Source organism: Sphaeramia orbicularis, chromosome 3 (assembly GCF_902148855.1).
Source record: "Sphaeramia orbicularis chromosome 3, fSphaOr1.1, whole genome shotgun sequence".
In the NCBI taxonomy this organism is placed as follows: Eukaryota; Metazoa; Chordata; class Actinopteri; order Kurtiformes; family Apogonidae; genus Sphaeramia; species Sphaeramia orbicularis.
In genome coordinates this window covers 30,991,639-31,008,509 of record NC_043959.1, presented here as the reverse complement: position 1 = coordinate 31,008,509, position 16,871 = coordinate 30,991,639, and positions in this window count along the sequence as shown.

The following is a 16,871-nucleotide window of genomic DNA, read 5'->3' as shown; positions in this document are numbered from 1 at the left end:
GCTCTGTTTGATTTTGAGTGATGAGAGTTTGCAGTTTGCTTCACTCAGAATGACAACTCTTGACACATATTAATGCAGTATTAAGAGGACAATTTTTGGCATTCTTTTTTTTTTTTTCCACTTGTGGACACTGAACAAATGTATGTTGTATACTGGGGAACAGTTAAAACAAATTACATTCATTAAATGTTGCTGAACATGCTAGAAGTGCACAGGGTGGTTTTATTTGGTTTGGATGAAAGCAAGTATCTATATTATAAAAGCTAAGTGGCCTCTGTGTGTGTGCGTGTATGTGTGTCTTGGTTTTCACACAAAATCCGTACAGAGCTGACTGCTGCAGTTTGGCATACTTATGTATTTTTGGTCAAGGAACACACTACCGAAAACATCAAGTTGATAGGACCAATATTTTGGGAGATATTAGTCATTTTGGAATACATTAGCCATACAATCACGTTGCTATACCCAGAACACTTTGGTGGTGACTGCTGGACAAATGTGGTACAACATGCACTAATATACAACAGCATAAAAACTACCATATATAGAACCTGTGGATCCCCACAGGTCAGTGCGCTATATATTGTCTAATTCAGTTTCAGAGAGACCTTCACATTTGTAGCTTTGTTTTGGTTCCTGAGAACATTCCTGTTTATATCTTTATACTCCTCTTCCTAAAGGCTCCTTTAATAATTTTCCAAAATTCCATTGTAGGGATTTGGATAAAATGCACCATTTAGGCAGTTTGTATTTAGATACAAGGATACTTTATCATTCATCATGTCAGGACATGTGAATGAAAAACAGTACTTTTTAAAAAGCCCTATATTTTTGTAGGGCTGTTTTTATATTTTAAAACTGAGTAAAACTAATAGAGTATACTAACATTTGAGGGAACAGCATGACTAGTGTCTGAAAGTGCAAAAATTACACATGTTTAATACGGGTTCAGTGCAAAGGGCATGAACTTTGGCTCTAAAATAAGGGCAACGTCAAAGTATCTGTAAGTGTAATACCACTGATGGACATTGAATGCTTTGATTGACAGGTGTGTATGACGGCTTGCTGAGTCAAACATTCTGACCTTCTCCTCATTTATTAAAATAAACTGTATCCTTACAACCAGCTTCACTGTAATTGTGGTGCGTGAGGAACTTTGCATGTTACCATGTAAACTAGCATAAAAGACCACCCTGACCCCCCATACCCATGAAGCTCTGCCCCTTATGTCTATAAATGGTTACTTTTGACTCTTAAAAAGTCAATACACCAACAGCCAAAACATCAGTTCAGAAGTCATTGGTTGACATCCTGATTCCTCTGTCCACTAATTACTCACAGTATATGGTTCAGTGCTCAAATTTACAGTTTTCTAGTTTCTACGAAAACTGTGAAGGAATTAGGCAAAGGGACATAGCACAACGTTATTGCATGAATACAGAGGAAATTGGTAATGACAGTTCTGGACATCATATTTTCTGTGGTTCATAAACGATTCCTGGTATATTAAACCAAGGGGTGAACTTTCCGTTCTGTTTTCTCTTCCTTGTTTGACGGCATAATGAGCCTGCAGGCCACTGATACAACATAACATCCACACGTTTTTGCAATATTTAATGAATTACAGAGTGTACCAGTAACATTAAAATTCATATCATGACTATTATGTGACAAATCTCACATACAAGTGTGGAATGTGCTGATGACACTACTGATACACACTGTATATTCGCTAATAAGATGATGTCCTTTCTAACTGTTGTACAACACTGTGCATAACGCATATTTTATCTAAACCACATCAAGTACAGAGCTTAATACAACACATTATATACGATATTGTACACTAAACGTTGATCTAGTTTTCTTTTACATAATATGAGAAGGTAGATTCACCAATTTGCAAATGTATTTTCTTTTCTGCTGTTATTGTTGTTAATAATTTATTATTAGAAATAATAACTGCAGTGTTAGACTACATATATGTTTCTGGACATGCATGACCCAACATGCTTTATAGATGATAGTGTTCCCTTTCCTAGATTTGATCATACAAGATGGACTGCATTAAAAACTACAGAAATAAAATGTGCTTGCAAATACTTTATTATTTATAGTATTTCAACTCATCTCTGCACTGTAGGAGATTGCGTTATGTAATGGCATTGGCCATTAAAGCACAACATTTCCATATGACAATATTCAGTGAATATTATAAACTGATCTGATGTTTTGACTTATTTCGTGCAACTCTTTTACATGTTATGTTATCTTGTGCATCACATTTGGGGAGATCTGCTCTCTCACACATTTTCCACCTGTGCTGAGTTTAAAAGATTAATTTTTACAAAAAAGAAATCAGAAAAACAGTAAAAAAAAAAATCAACATCAAAGAGGCTCTTTTTATACAGGTGAAGAAAATATTGCATGGCAACTGTGTATGTTCTCTTCAGCTCTAAGGTAACTCTAATGTGTGAAATGGCTGAAAATCAACATATCAGTTACCTATTTTATTTCACTTAAGAAGGGTCAGTCAGCTGTGACCACAATAATAATAGTATTAAGGAACAAGATGCAAAATCAGTATTTTATAATGAGGATATTTAACAAACTCACCTGTATTCTCATACCACATACTGATAATAAAAGACATTTCTGTTGTTATTAGCATATCTGCATGCACAAGTGAACTTCCTCTTTCCCTTAAGATTACTGTATTAAATTTTCTCTTTTGTTTTTTCAGCTACTGCCATTTTTTGTTCTGAAGCGACATGAAGACAGGTCTGCTAATGGTGTGTAAGTCTTGTTGATTTTAGTTTTGTCACATACTCTTTTCAGATTGAAGAATGGAAACATGACAGCATTGCATTAATCTTACAAGTCCTAGGAAAATATTTAGCTAAGCATTCAACTTCAACTACTTCGTTCAGCTTGGGGGGAAGTAGGTTGATAAGGAGCATAGCTTTGGTTTGATTGGTTGTTGTGTCAAAGTCAGACCCTTTGCATGGCTCATCAGTCATCGTGACTACCTGTGTTCCACAGAGTGATTATAAGGGGTAGGTGAATCACAAGTACAGTTAAAGCAAATAGCTGAGGGTATAGAAGTCAGAGCAGTAGAAAGGCATATGTATGTAGTAATTCATACACTGATTGATCTAAAATCTACTTTTCTACGAACATAATGATACAACATTGTTTTTATTGAATGTTGGCTGTAGTTTTTCTTCAGAATCAACAGTTTGCTTGGTTTTCTGTTCTGTCTTATTGGAAAGAAAAGCTCTTAGAAGGTTTTTTTGTTTTTTTTGTTGTTTTTTTTTAATTATTTCAACCCATAAGGACTCTAGGCAGCAGCTAATCATAGTTTTATGCTATAAAATAAGTAGCAAAAATTGAGCAACATCTGGGAGACATCAGTTTTGCTAGTGTGTCTCATCTTAGATTGAATCTCCCATTCCAGCATTGTTACTTTCAGCGGTGACCATGGTTTTACTTGTGTAACACTGATAATGATGCAATAACTAAAAAAAAGATGTATTACCCCGCCCCCCAAAGGGGAGGCAAGGGGTATTGTTTTTGGTTTGTTTCTTTGCTTGTTAACACTCTAGCAGCAAAACTATTGCTTGAATTCATACCAAATTGGGTTTATAGATTGCCAGTGACCCAGACTAGATCTCATTACATTTTGGGAAAAGTAGGTCAAAGTTCCAGTTTTTTATGAATTTTTTTTCCCCATTTACTTATAATGGGCAAAATTTCAAATGTTTATAAAAACATCAATTTAGTTTCAATTTACTTCAAACTTGGCACTTACATAGAGGCGATTGATATGCTGACATCATCATACGCATAGACATGATGACATCAGCTGGATCGATGCCAAAATAAGATACAATACGTGCAAGGGGCGGAGTTTGTTGTGGCTGGCACCGCTTATTTTAGGTGAAGTAATTATATTTTCCCAAACCAAACCAAGTTCTTTTTGTGCTTAAAACCCAACCAAACCCTATCCACACCATTGTCACAGCTTAAAATGAATTCAACAGTGATTGTGAACATTGTTAACCTTATCTGCCCATCTTCTGCAGTCAGGAAAGCTGCAATGGGCCATTTCAGAATGTACGAAAAACTGGCATAAAATATATATGGTCATTCAGGTTGCAGGATTTCTATTTATGCATGATTTTGCGCTCAAGGGTTTTTTTTTTTTGGGGGGGGGGGGGTTTCAAGATAACACATTTTTGATAGTCAGTGGTGTGGTTTTGCAAAGAGGGTAGTGCTTAATAAAGAAAATTGAGACTACTTTGTCTTTAGCTTTTGACAAATAGAACTATATATAGTAGCTCCTGTCAGTGTATATGTTGTTGGTGGTTAAAGCCTGGGTTAGCAAAACCAATAGGATGAAAGCAGAGCAAGGTTAGCTTATGCCCAAACCTGATAAAAATGCAATGTGGCATCTATAAATGATAACTATACAGGAACTGGAGTTGTGCGTATTCACAAAATGTCAGAAACCCTGAGATATAACACGGTACAGAATGCATGAAGGGAGTTATAAATGTGAATACTTATGTTTTTGTGCATAAAGCCATTAAGTATTGAGTGCCCACAGCATCATGCACAATGTCTAGTATCTTTTTTTTTTCATCAAATAAATGTTCCACTGCACAGAAGGTTTTTAGTCTTTGTTTTGCATGGAATAAAAAGAAGTATTGGCTACCATGATGAACAAACCAAAAAAACAAGCCTGTAATGGGGAAAGGCACTAATACAAACTGTGAAGAGAATGTGAAAATTAGTTATTTTATTTTTTTCATAAATACACAAAAAACAGGGGGTGGAGGTGATATTTTTCCTAACACGAGACAGCAAGATAGTGACAGATGTTTAAGGAGCGCCTTTTCATATTAGTGTGTCCTATAATTAATCCAGATCAGACCAGATGGTTAAATACAGTTTATGTATAAGTATTTATTCTATACACATGTGATCAGTTTCGTTTACAGAGTGTCTTTGCGAGTGTGTTTCTTTGTTGGAGTTCCTGATGAGTTGTAAAATGTTTACCGAACTAGGTTACAGACTGTAGACAGGGGTTAAGGTATGAGTTTATGTGTGTGTATCTATGTGTACTCGTGTGTGTGTGTGTGTGTGTGTGTGTGTGTGTGTGTGTGTGTGTGTGTGTGTGTCAGATCACGGAGCAGACATTCGAGGCAGAGCGTACCGTGACAAGCCTCATTAAGAGGGAATCTCTCCACTGTTCTGGCTGTCGACATCACCACCGCCAGACTTCTCTAATTACGTACTCTAAGTGCCGTTTCATGCAAGCAATCAGCCCACTGCTCTTTGCATATGCAAATATGACAGACCTGATCATTAGCTTTTTTATCTAACACACTCTAATTGTTATTGTAAAAACTGCCGCATGGAGCCAAGGGCAAATGCGCTCAGTCCTCTCACTGTCTTTCCCTCTCCCTTTCTGCCTTAATCCATCACAACTGTCGCCTCTTATTCCACTACATGTTTTATGAGGTTTTGTCACTCTAAACACAGTCATGCGGTTGAATGTCACGGTAGTATAATTAGCTAACAAATGCCTCCGCCTGACATTGTTGCATTAGAGCACAGGGGGAGAAAGTAATAGAGAAGCACTTCCTGGCAAGGGCTAATTGGCCAAATGGAGTCACTTAGGCAGAACAACAGTCCCATAACAACAATGATGATGATGATGATGATGATGATGATGACTGCCCTACAGAAACGTCATGGGAGCCCACTGGCCCAAAGATATCTTCCACCAATTAAAGGTAATGCTTTGTGATCTTTGGGGAATAATTGAGATAAGTGCAAAGATGAAAACGTGAAAAGTTTGAAGGACATTAGTGTGATTGTCCCTGGATGTAAATGCTCTAGACCTGTGTGAAAACCAATGGCCTCAATGTACAGGGTGGGGAAGCAAAATTTACAATGAACATTTAGTTGTTTTTTCTCAGAAGGCACTACGTCAATTGTTTTGAAACCAAACATATATTGATGTCATAATCATACCTAACACTATTATCCATACCTTTTCAGAAACTTTTGCCCATATGAGTAATCAGGAAAGCAAACGTCAAAGAGTGTGTGATTTGCTGAATGCACTCGTCACACCAAAGGAGATTTCAAAAATAGTTGGAGTGTCCATAAAGACTGTTTATAATGTAAAGAAGAGAATGACTATGAGCAAAACTATTACGAGAAAGTCTGGAAGTCTGGAAGATACTATTACACAACACTGATTTACCAGTAACGTCCATGGAGTTTGACAAATAAGAGTGGATGGACACACTTGGTTTATGATCAGTTAATGATATATTTTGTTGAAACAGTCCTTTTTTCTTCAGTTTTCTCGGTTTTTGATGTAATAACCACCAATAACAATCATTTAAAAGGATGTTTAAAACTAAGGTATTCAGTAAATATAAAATATTAGGATAAAGTAAGCCACTTATCGGTATGATTCTTAGATTTTGTTTAGATAATATCATTTATTTTATTTATATTATTGTTTAAAACTGTCCCATGTTGTTATCTTGTTTTGTTTCTGCAACTTCCTTCTTGTAAATAGGGTAGGCATAAATAAGCTGTTCTCCCCGTGTCTGCGTGGGTTCTCTGCGGGTACTCCGACTTCCTCCCACCATCCAAAGACATGCACTGATAGGTTAATTGGTTAATCTAAATTGCCCATAGGTGTGAATGTGAGAGGGATTGTTTGTCTCTATATGTCAGCCCTGCGATGAACTGGTGACATGTCCAGAGTGTACCTCGCCTTCACCCATAAGTAGTTGGGATAGGCTCCAGCGACCTCCGTGACCCTAGTGAGGATAAAGCGGGTTCAGAAAATGAATGAATGAATAAATAAGCTGTTGCTTCAGCCTACGCCTTTTCGCTCATGTTTAATATAGAAATCCAAACTGTACAGTGTGGGGAAGCAAAATTTACAATGAACATTTAGTTGTTTTTTCTCAGCAGGCACTACGTCAATTGTTTTGAAACCAAACATACATTGATGTCATAATCATACCTAACACGATTATCCATACCTTTTCAGAAACTTTTGCCCATATGAGTAATCAGGAAAGCAAACGTCAAAGAGTGTGTGATTTGCTGAATGCACTCGTCACACCAAAGGAGATTTCAAAAATAGGTGAAGACTGTTTATAATGTAAGGAAGAGAATGACTATGAGCAAAACTATTACGAGAAAGTCTGGAAGATACTATTAAAGAAGAATGGGAGAAGTTGTCACCCGAATATTTGAGGAACACTTGCACAAGTTTCAGGAAGCGTGTGAAGGCAGTTATTGAGAAAGAAGGAGGACACATAGAATAAAAACATTTTCTATGATGTAAATTTTCTTGTGGCAAATAAATTCTCATGACTTTCAATAAACTAATTGGTCATACGCTGTCTTTCAATCCCTGCCTCAAAATATTGTAAATTTTGCTTCCCCACCCTGTAAGGTTGGCCCCCGTCAACCCCTGGCACATTAACCCTTTCATGCATAGTGGTCACTACAGTGGACAGTTACTCTACAGCTTTACTCTTGTATATTCATGGTTTTTATTGTTTTAGTTCCATATCAACCAACACAGTGGACACTTATGCATCATCTCATAAACTGCAATTCATACCATTACTGTAACTTTGCTGTTCTTGGTTGGTTCTTGAGTGGAAATCAATTGTTAATATTTATTTTTTGCCTATTATCTCCATGAAGTGAGTAATAACTAGTATTAGAATATGTTAAAATGTGAGAAAACATCAGATTAGCTGCATTAAACATGGTTTCATTTCACTGTTTTCATATCACTTCATGATATTGGGTTTTAAATACATGTTTCTTTGCTTCAAGAACAAAATTCATGGTGTAGCTGAGTGGACATTTTTGTAACTCCATGAAAAACAGGTTGATTTAAAAAAAAAAAAAAAATTCAATCACACTGGGTTTTTTTCATGCCTAAAGAGGACTAAAAACACTCAGGAAAAAAAAAATCTTGATTAAGGTTCTCATAATTCATGCATGAAAGGGTTAATAATGCATTTAGTGCAGTGTGATCAACAGGTAAATTGATATGGAACTCATTAGAAAATATGATACATTCTACATTCCAGATAATGTACATGTATGTGACAGCCTACATACTCACACCCAGTTAAAAAATAAAAAAAAAAGACATTGATGACACTGTGTGATGGACAGATCTGTGGATTCAGTATGAGGTGGACTGAAGACATCTAAAACTAAGCCCATGTTATATAGTTTGGCTACTTGTGTACATACTTAATGGCAAATGTTTCCAACAGCATTGAAATTCAGAGAAATGTGTAATGTATTACATAACATAACAGTTCATTTGCCGTGTCCCTTTTATTAAAGCTGCAGTATTTGACAGTTTTAGTGGCAAAAATTCCAGATTTGTACTTCAACATATTGTAATTCTCCAATCTTGTTGTACGTTCCATATAATGACAATAAAGGGCATTCTATTCTATTCTATTCTATTCTATTCTATTCTATTCTATTCTATTCTATTCTATTCTACCCTACCCTACTCTACTCTACTCCCTACTCTACCCTACTCTACCCTACCCTACTCTACCTCTGCTCTACCCTACTCTACTCTACTCTACTCTACTCTACCTTACTCTATTCTACCTTACCCTACTCTACCCTACTCTACCTTACTCTGCTCTACCCTACCCTACTCTACTCTACTCTACTCTACTCTACTCTACCCAACCCTACTCTACTCTACCCTACTCTACTCTACCCTACCCTACCTTACTCTGCTCTACTCTACTCTACTCTATTCTGCCCTACTCTACCCTACCCTACCTTACTCTGCTCTGCTCTACTCTACTCTACTGTACTCTACTCTACTCTACTGTACTCTACTCTACTCTACCTTACCCTACCCTACTCTACCTTAGTATACTCTACTCTACTCTACTCTACTCTACTCTACCTTACCCTACCCTACCCTACTCTACCTTAGTCTACTCTACTCTACCCTACCTTACTCTACTCTACTCTGCCCTGCCCTACCCTACCCTACTCTACTCTACTCTACTCTACTCTACTCTACTCTACTCTATTCTACTCTATTCTATTGTACTCCACCCTATTCTATTCTATTGTATTCTATTGTATTCTATTCTATTCCAATAGTAAATGATACTTCAGCATCATTGCCTGTGCTTTTGGCCTGTAGAAAATCTCCCTCACTCTGCCACATTTTGACTAATTACAGGTGTTTTCAGACAGGTAGGAGGGTGAAACACATGACTGACGGCTGTAATTACCGGTCGCTGATTGTAGTCTGTCAGATGTAACCTGGACGTGACTCTGCTGTTGTACTCTGTGGCTTCCAACAAGCTCAGAAAATAGCTTTATTTTTCCATAATGGAATGGAATGGCATCAGGTTGTGTTTTTTTTTTTCCCTCAGTATGGACTTGTTTCTCAGAATGGCGAAGTATTTCCAAATTCTGCAGTTTTTCTCCCTGATTTCCAGCAGATTTAAAGGGGTTCTATGTAGTATCGATATTCAAAACTATTACCAGCAGGGCAAAGTCTTGTGCCAGAATGCAAAAGGACTACCAAAACCACTAGTGAATCAGTGCTATGTATCTACAGACTATATCACTCACTCAATAAAGTATGAAGCTTATTATTTCCATACATCTGTATTATGGTATTGTGGTATGGTATGAATTTATTACATCATAGCTCTGTTAGCTTAGCTCTGTTTTTAGACAGAAAACAGCCACACTTAAATCACCAAATCACCTCTGTTTTCTGGACAGTTTGTGTTATCAGTAGCTGCACTAAAGATCTGTTTGGCATCATCCAAACAAGGTCAGAACTGTCACAGTTTAGTCTGGTTTGAATTTTTAGCCCGTGTCCTGTTTTTAGGGACCAGTTTCATAGAAGCACCCATCAAGAAATGACAACTTAGCAAAGATAATAACTTCATAAGCCTCATAATCAAACTCACCTGTGTACTGCAATTTTAGCATCAAACTCCATTCTTTTCATTTCGTGCTGTGTCCAGTGGTGCAAACAACAACAGTGCTTCTAGCTTTTATCCCTATGTCACTTTCTTTGACTGTAAAAATGCTTTCTTAGTCGTTCTGGTCACATGCATCCTCTGACCCACCAGTGTAAATAAATTCAGTTCATATCTTCACAGTCTAGTACGTTAATGTTTTTGGTTTAACTTAAGAGCTCTTTATTCTAAACACTCTAGTGATAATGCTAGGTCACTTTATTCATACTATATATATTTTATGGTAGAAAATACTACATATAACCTCTTTAAGATAAACTCATTAAAATTCCTTTCAGCTATTTCACTAGAATGAATAATGATTAATAATAGAGTGAGATATTTTATTGAAGTGGCTACTGACACTGTACTGTGGCACAAAATATCAGATTGTCTGTTACCACAGAGCCAATCAGCCCCCTCATTATATCATGTTTAGACTGGTAACTTGTTATAGCCTGAAAAGTACCAAGGCAATCAGATAGCAAATAGGTCAGACTGAGAAACAGTGGAGATTTAGCTAACTCAGTAATGTACTGGACTGAATCACTGAAGACTTGGGTTCAATTCCTGGTCAAAGTAGCTTTTTTTTTTTCTCTCTCTTGCAATATTTTCAAATGGGGGTTGCAAGCGGGGGTGTGCGGCGCCGGTAAATCCAACATTTATATAAATCAGCCACTGGGACAACGGGCAGAGTGCAGAATTCGGACCACAGCACTCAATACACTGAACTGACACAGAACTGAGAAGTCACATGGCACACTGCTGCATCTAACACATAGCTCCGCCCACCTACTCCAGCCTCACTGCACAGAGCAAAGAACACCATGAAACAACATATGGAGTATTTAGAACAATAATTTCTATTCTATACTATATACTATCTCTAATTTGTCGTTTCTTCCATCAATTGCCACAGTACTGTGGTAGCAAAATGTACAAAAGAATGAACTGAAGTATACGCCATATATCACTACAGTACTGTGGCAACAAGAGGTTAAAGAGTTCATGTAACAGTATCCATGACTGGCTGTAGTACAAATGTTCACATTTGATTGGCTCAGTGGCAATAGAAAAACCTGTATTTTGTGCCACAGTACTATGGCAGTAGCCACTGGTATATTTTATTGAGTTTGCTCATTTCAGTTACATGATATATGTGTTTAGGGCTTTTATTGTGAAAGGTAATAAGGCATTGGCATGCATGTCTTTTTCTCTTGTTTTTATTGAGACAAGTTGTGGCAGAAATGTCATAACTGCTCAAAAGGCTGTTTTTGTTGATAATGCAACTGTAAGCAGTTGCCAGATATGACTCCAGTTTGGTGAGTACATGCATAGATAGAATCCTGTTAGTGCATAGTGACACTCTCCCAAAACAAATGGTTAGAAAAAAAAAAATGTTAAAAAATAAAACTTGTCTTGCAGCACCCCCCCTGATGTTTTGCACACTAGGAGACCGTCTAAACCATGGGTTGGCTCTGCCTGAAGGACCCGAGTATTAATCCTGAAAACATGTACTGTACAACCTTTGGGACTTAGTAGGACTATTGTAAAACTGTACTTTTTCCATATTCTGTTTTTTTTTGTTTGTTTGTTTGTTTTTTTTTAAGTTCGTCTTCATGCTTTGTGACCTTGCCTGTGAGGTTTTTGTTTTGGCCCAATTTCTCCTGTTCTACAATCTCTAACTCTGAAAAGACATAGATTTTCAAATCCTCACACAAGCTTAGTTTCCAATCTTTCAGTCTCAAACAACACAGGCCACATTTTTATTACAGGAATTACACAATGAAAAGGGCTAGGTCGTGGCTGCAGAATGAAAAAAGGATGTGTCAAAGCACTGTTTTCCACTCGAAGGGTGGAACGACTTGCTCTGCTGTGTGCAAATACAAGATAATGCGGAGTATAAATTAAAGGGTTGAGTAAGTAATCGTCATCCTGTTAACTAATGACATCACTTATCTCATTGGATCAGCGACTTAATAAGATCAACAACTGGAGGAGAAAACCTGCAATGGGTCATGTCAGCCGTAAAGACCCAAGAGTTACCCCCATAGCAATACAGGAAACTGCTACTAATGTGATTTATTCTAATCAGAATCTGTCATTTTTAGACTGTACGACAGCACTTTTCTTCTCTTGATTAAATCTCTGCAGAAAACATGTGTGTGTTACATCTGCCACTTCTAATTTCAGCGTTTTACCAAAAATTGATGTTGCACAGTGATCCATTGTGGTTACACTGGTGAAATCATGTGGAACTAATACCAGACTGTTGGAATAAATAAATAAATAAATGAAATAACAAACAAACAAACAAAATCTGATTTTCTTCTTAATAGACATAACTCCCAGCTGCAACTATGTGAAAAAAACTCCATTATCCAAACATTGTTTTGTTTTTTTCCTATTTACATCAATGTCAGCTTGTACTAGACATTTTCAGCTTCCACAGTCTAATTGCCTTAAGTTTGCATTAGTTTTTTTTTTTTTTTTTGTAACTTGTAATTAAAACATTAATTCCACATTTCTATGAATTGTCAAGTCAACAAATTGCTATAATGAATTAATTGTAAAAACACAGTCATAAAAAAAATTACTCTGACATTGTTTTCAGTTGCACGTAATACGACTAAATCTAATTTAATATGATACAATCAATTAATTTCGTTTGCTCTTCATTATTGTCGACTGAAAATGAAATATGACAACCAGCAAATTAGTAATACCTCTTTAATTCACTCATACTTGTACAGTAAATAAATAAATAAATAAAAAAACATTATTTGAAAATGTGTTCTTGAGGTCTTCAACTCCTGTCACAAGGTTCTGTGCATGCCTCTAATAAATGTTTTAATGGGATGAAAAATTACTAGGATACCTATTAATACTCACTCAAAGTCATACATTGTTTTACTTACGCTTTGTGTTGTGTTTTTTAACCCATAAAGACTCAAATGTACACCAGTGGCCAAAAGCATCTACTGATCAAAAATATTTAATAACCTTAGAGCCACTAGTCCTATCAGTATATGTAAATAATTAGTGTAAAATACTGATTGTCGTCTTTTCATGGTCATCAGATATGACCCATTTGGATGGTCAGAGGCTTCGTGGTTACCATGGAAACACTATCATCTTCTACAACATTGATTCACCAGTAAAACCCATGGAGTTGGATCAATGACAGTGGATGGAGACACTGGGTTCAGTTAATGATAGCTTTTACTGAAAAAGTCACTTTTTCTCACATTTTCTGTTTTTGGTATGATAACCCTTATGTCATCACAGCATGATGATTAAAGTACATGATCCATAAAGTAAATATAGAAAAATACCTGATTTTCACTGAAAAAAACGCAAAATGGAGAGAATAATATTATGATAAATGGTGATAAGTCACTAAAGAAAGGTTAAATTGAGAGAATTTATTTGGGAGCAAACACAAAAGTAGCACTGGGTCTTTATGGGTTAAATAGGCCCCAAATACAGTAACATTTGGATTAACCAGTGAAACAAGAGCTAAAGGTGTTAAAACTGAATCTTTACACAATTGATTACTAAAACAATAGAAAAAGAATAAAACCTACAGGGCCATAAATTAAATTAAGCTCCTTGGCATTTATACTGAAAAAAGTTTCCCCAACCTAAGGAAGTCTACATCTATACTGTCTTTTTCTTGCTTTGCTGACTGCACAAAATGACAAAATGTAATAGATGCTGACAATAATTTGATATATTGCCATCCCTTGCAGAGTAGGGAAAGGTCAGATCGGCCGCTGGTGGGTGGTTTTCTTAAAGCTCACCTCTCCCTTAAATACCAACTTTGATAGCAGTCGTTCCCAGCAAACATACCATTAGCAAATAAATGTTAAAGTAAGGGGACACTGTCAAGGCGACGCTGTGTTTCTCCAACGAAGACCTGCTCTGTGACAAAATTCATCCTTACATGCAGAAGGTCAAACTGTCTCATTGTCCTGGTAGCGACGTCTATTCACAGGGCACTTTGTTTCTGTGTTATACAAGCACTCGTAGCTGAAGGATTAGCGTTTTAGCTGCTAACAGTGTGTCACAATGACTGACTGGGCTTTCACTGAGGAAATAATTTGATAAAGTTAAACCTATTTAGAAAATGTGTGTAATACGGACCATTCTCTTATTTTATCTCCTTGGGTATAAAAAGCAAATTTTTCAGTGTCTCGTGATAAGCCAGCCAAGAGAACTAAAAATGTGTAATATTTCAGCCATAATAACAGCAATTTTCATTGTACAGCCACAAATAAGTAACGCTTGGCACTGTATGGAAAATGCAAATTAGAATTGTAGCAGTTACAGACACAAATGTCACTTCAAGGATAGTTTATGGTCTTTGGTTCAGAGCACACAGTCTCCATTTCTGATAAAAAAGTCCTAGATTGGTCTGAGCACATACAGTCAATGTTTCTGCTGATTGATGGTCCAGTCCAGATACCTCCAAGACCAGAGAAATCTGCAACAACTTTAGAGTCAGTTAACATGTGGTTTCCTTTTGACTCTGGCTATGTTTATATGTAGCCCAGTATTTTTGAGATTTCCCACTCTCCATTTAAAAAAAAAAAAACGTTTTGCAGATGTGATCGTTTTCGGAAAAGTCTGCGTTTAAATGGCCCTGTATATGTATACCGCCAAGAGCATGCCAGGCCTGTAGATGGCAGTGTAGTGGGACGATTGAGTACCATTAACTAGGGGTGTGCCAAAAAATCGATTCATATGAAAATCGCGATTCTCATTTACTACGATTCAGAATTGATTTAAAGTGTCCCAAAATCAATTTTAAAAAATAAAACTAATCCGCCAGCAGTCTGCCTCTGTTTTGTACCCAGAACGTCCTGACGTCATCACGTAGCAGGTTCTGGAACATACGCATGCGCAGTAAGCACCAAGACAAAGAGGAAACTAATGGAGGAGGTAGGGTTAGCTATGGGGTTAGTGGTTAGCGATTAGCAGCTAGTGCGATGAGCGGCTAGCGCATTGATATGCCATCAAATGGCATTAAATAACACGCGAAAGGATGAAAATGTGTACGTATAGCACGCCAAATGCAATAAACTGGCGTCACACACAACATGATTTCATGAGCTCAGTCTGTCAGTAGGCAACACCCAGAGCTTAAGGACACACAGTCAGCCACCAGCAGCAAACCAACGACACTGCTGTGCCTCACTAAACTCCCTGCCAAGCATGGATAAATGTTTAAAACTTGATAAATGTGAAAAAGACATTTTAATGTCTGCATTTATCCTTCTGTCTTGCAAAGCAGACTGGAGTAGATCATGAAGATCCTTTGCACACCTGTAGATTGAAGCAGAAATCATTAAGAATCAAATCAAATCAAATCGAAAATCGATTTTGAATCGAATCATAGCCCCAAAAATTTAATCAAATTGAATCGTGAGATAATAAAAGATTCCCACCCCTACCCTTAACCAATCAGAATCCTGAAAAGAATCACAATGAAACGTTACTTTCGCTGTAGTTTTCCTGGTTCCGTGTCCAAGACATAAAACTATGTCTGGTCATTAACAAATGTGTTTCAATTCAATTCACACACAAAAAGTAAAAAGCGCTGTGCAAGAATCCCAACTGAAAAAAATAGCCCAAAAATTAAAAATATCCTTAACTTTTTGTTTTTAGTGTAGATAGATAGATAGATAGACTTTTTTTTCAAGCATAAGTAGGGACAAAGCTCATTCTATAATACAGATAAGGAACCAATGAGCTATATAGTTTATTGGGTGAGTGATACAGTCTGTGGATACATAGTGCTGGTTCATTGTGGTGGTGGTTTTGGTAGTTGTGAGTGCATTTATTGACACTGATGATCCTCAGCCCACCTTTACTGTTGCAGAACTGCTTTTGCTCTAAATCATGCTTGCAATCAGTTTTTGGAAATCATGAAAAAAACATTTAATTGCATACAATAGAAACTCTTCTGGCTCAACAAAAATCTAAAATGCACCCTGGCTGACTCCTGCAATACATTAACTGTGAATGCGTTTCTCAGTCATATTCAACATTTACTTCTAATGAAGGAAAATAGCTGTTTCAGTTTATGTCACTTGGAAACAATTGATAAGAACTGTGAATTGTCCATAACACTTAAAAAAAAAAAAGTAATTATCTTCCAACTCTACAAGCACTACAGTCAACTAATTCAAATCAGACTGTGCTTTTCATTATTTTAACTCATTATTTGCCCTAAATTCTTTCTCATAGAGCATTTTCTTAAATGTGTTGCAGCCTGAATGCGAGCAATGACAGGGTGATTCTCTGAATTCGGTGCCATTTTGTTACAGGGTTGAACGTTACGGGGTTGATGATTTTAGCTGAAAGTAGCCACAAATCTCCATTAGCTGGGATATGGGACACCACGTGGCATGAGGAAAACAAGAATGTAATATATTTTACCAACATTATCATTTGATTTTTCCAAAACAATATTAAATATCATTCATACACATAACGGGGTTGAACAGGTGAGCTTGACAATGCCAGTCTGACAATAAAAACAATGAAATATAGGAAAGAAAGCATGTTAACACCTACCTCTCTTTACAGCGTCAGTTGGAGAAGACTTGAGTGATGTCACTTCCTGGGTGCTGAGGAAGTTGGACTGAACCATTATCTTTAAAAAGGGGGGAATTGGTGTTCTGTTACAGGGTTGAACGAAACTGAGGGACACAATTAAATAGTGATATTTTATTAGTAAATTGTGTGTTTTTCTCAGATTTCTTTTATGTAGGTTAAAGTAAA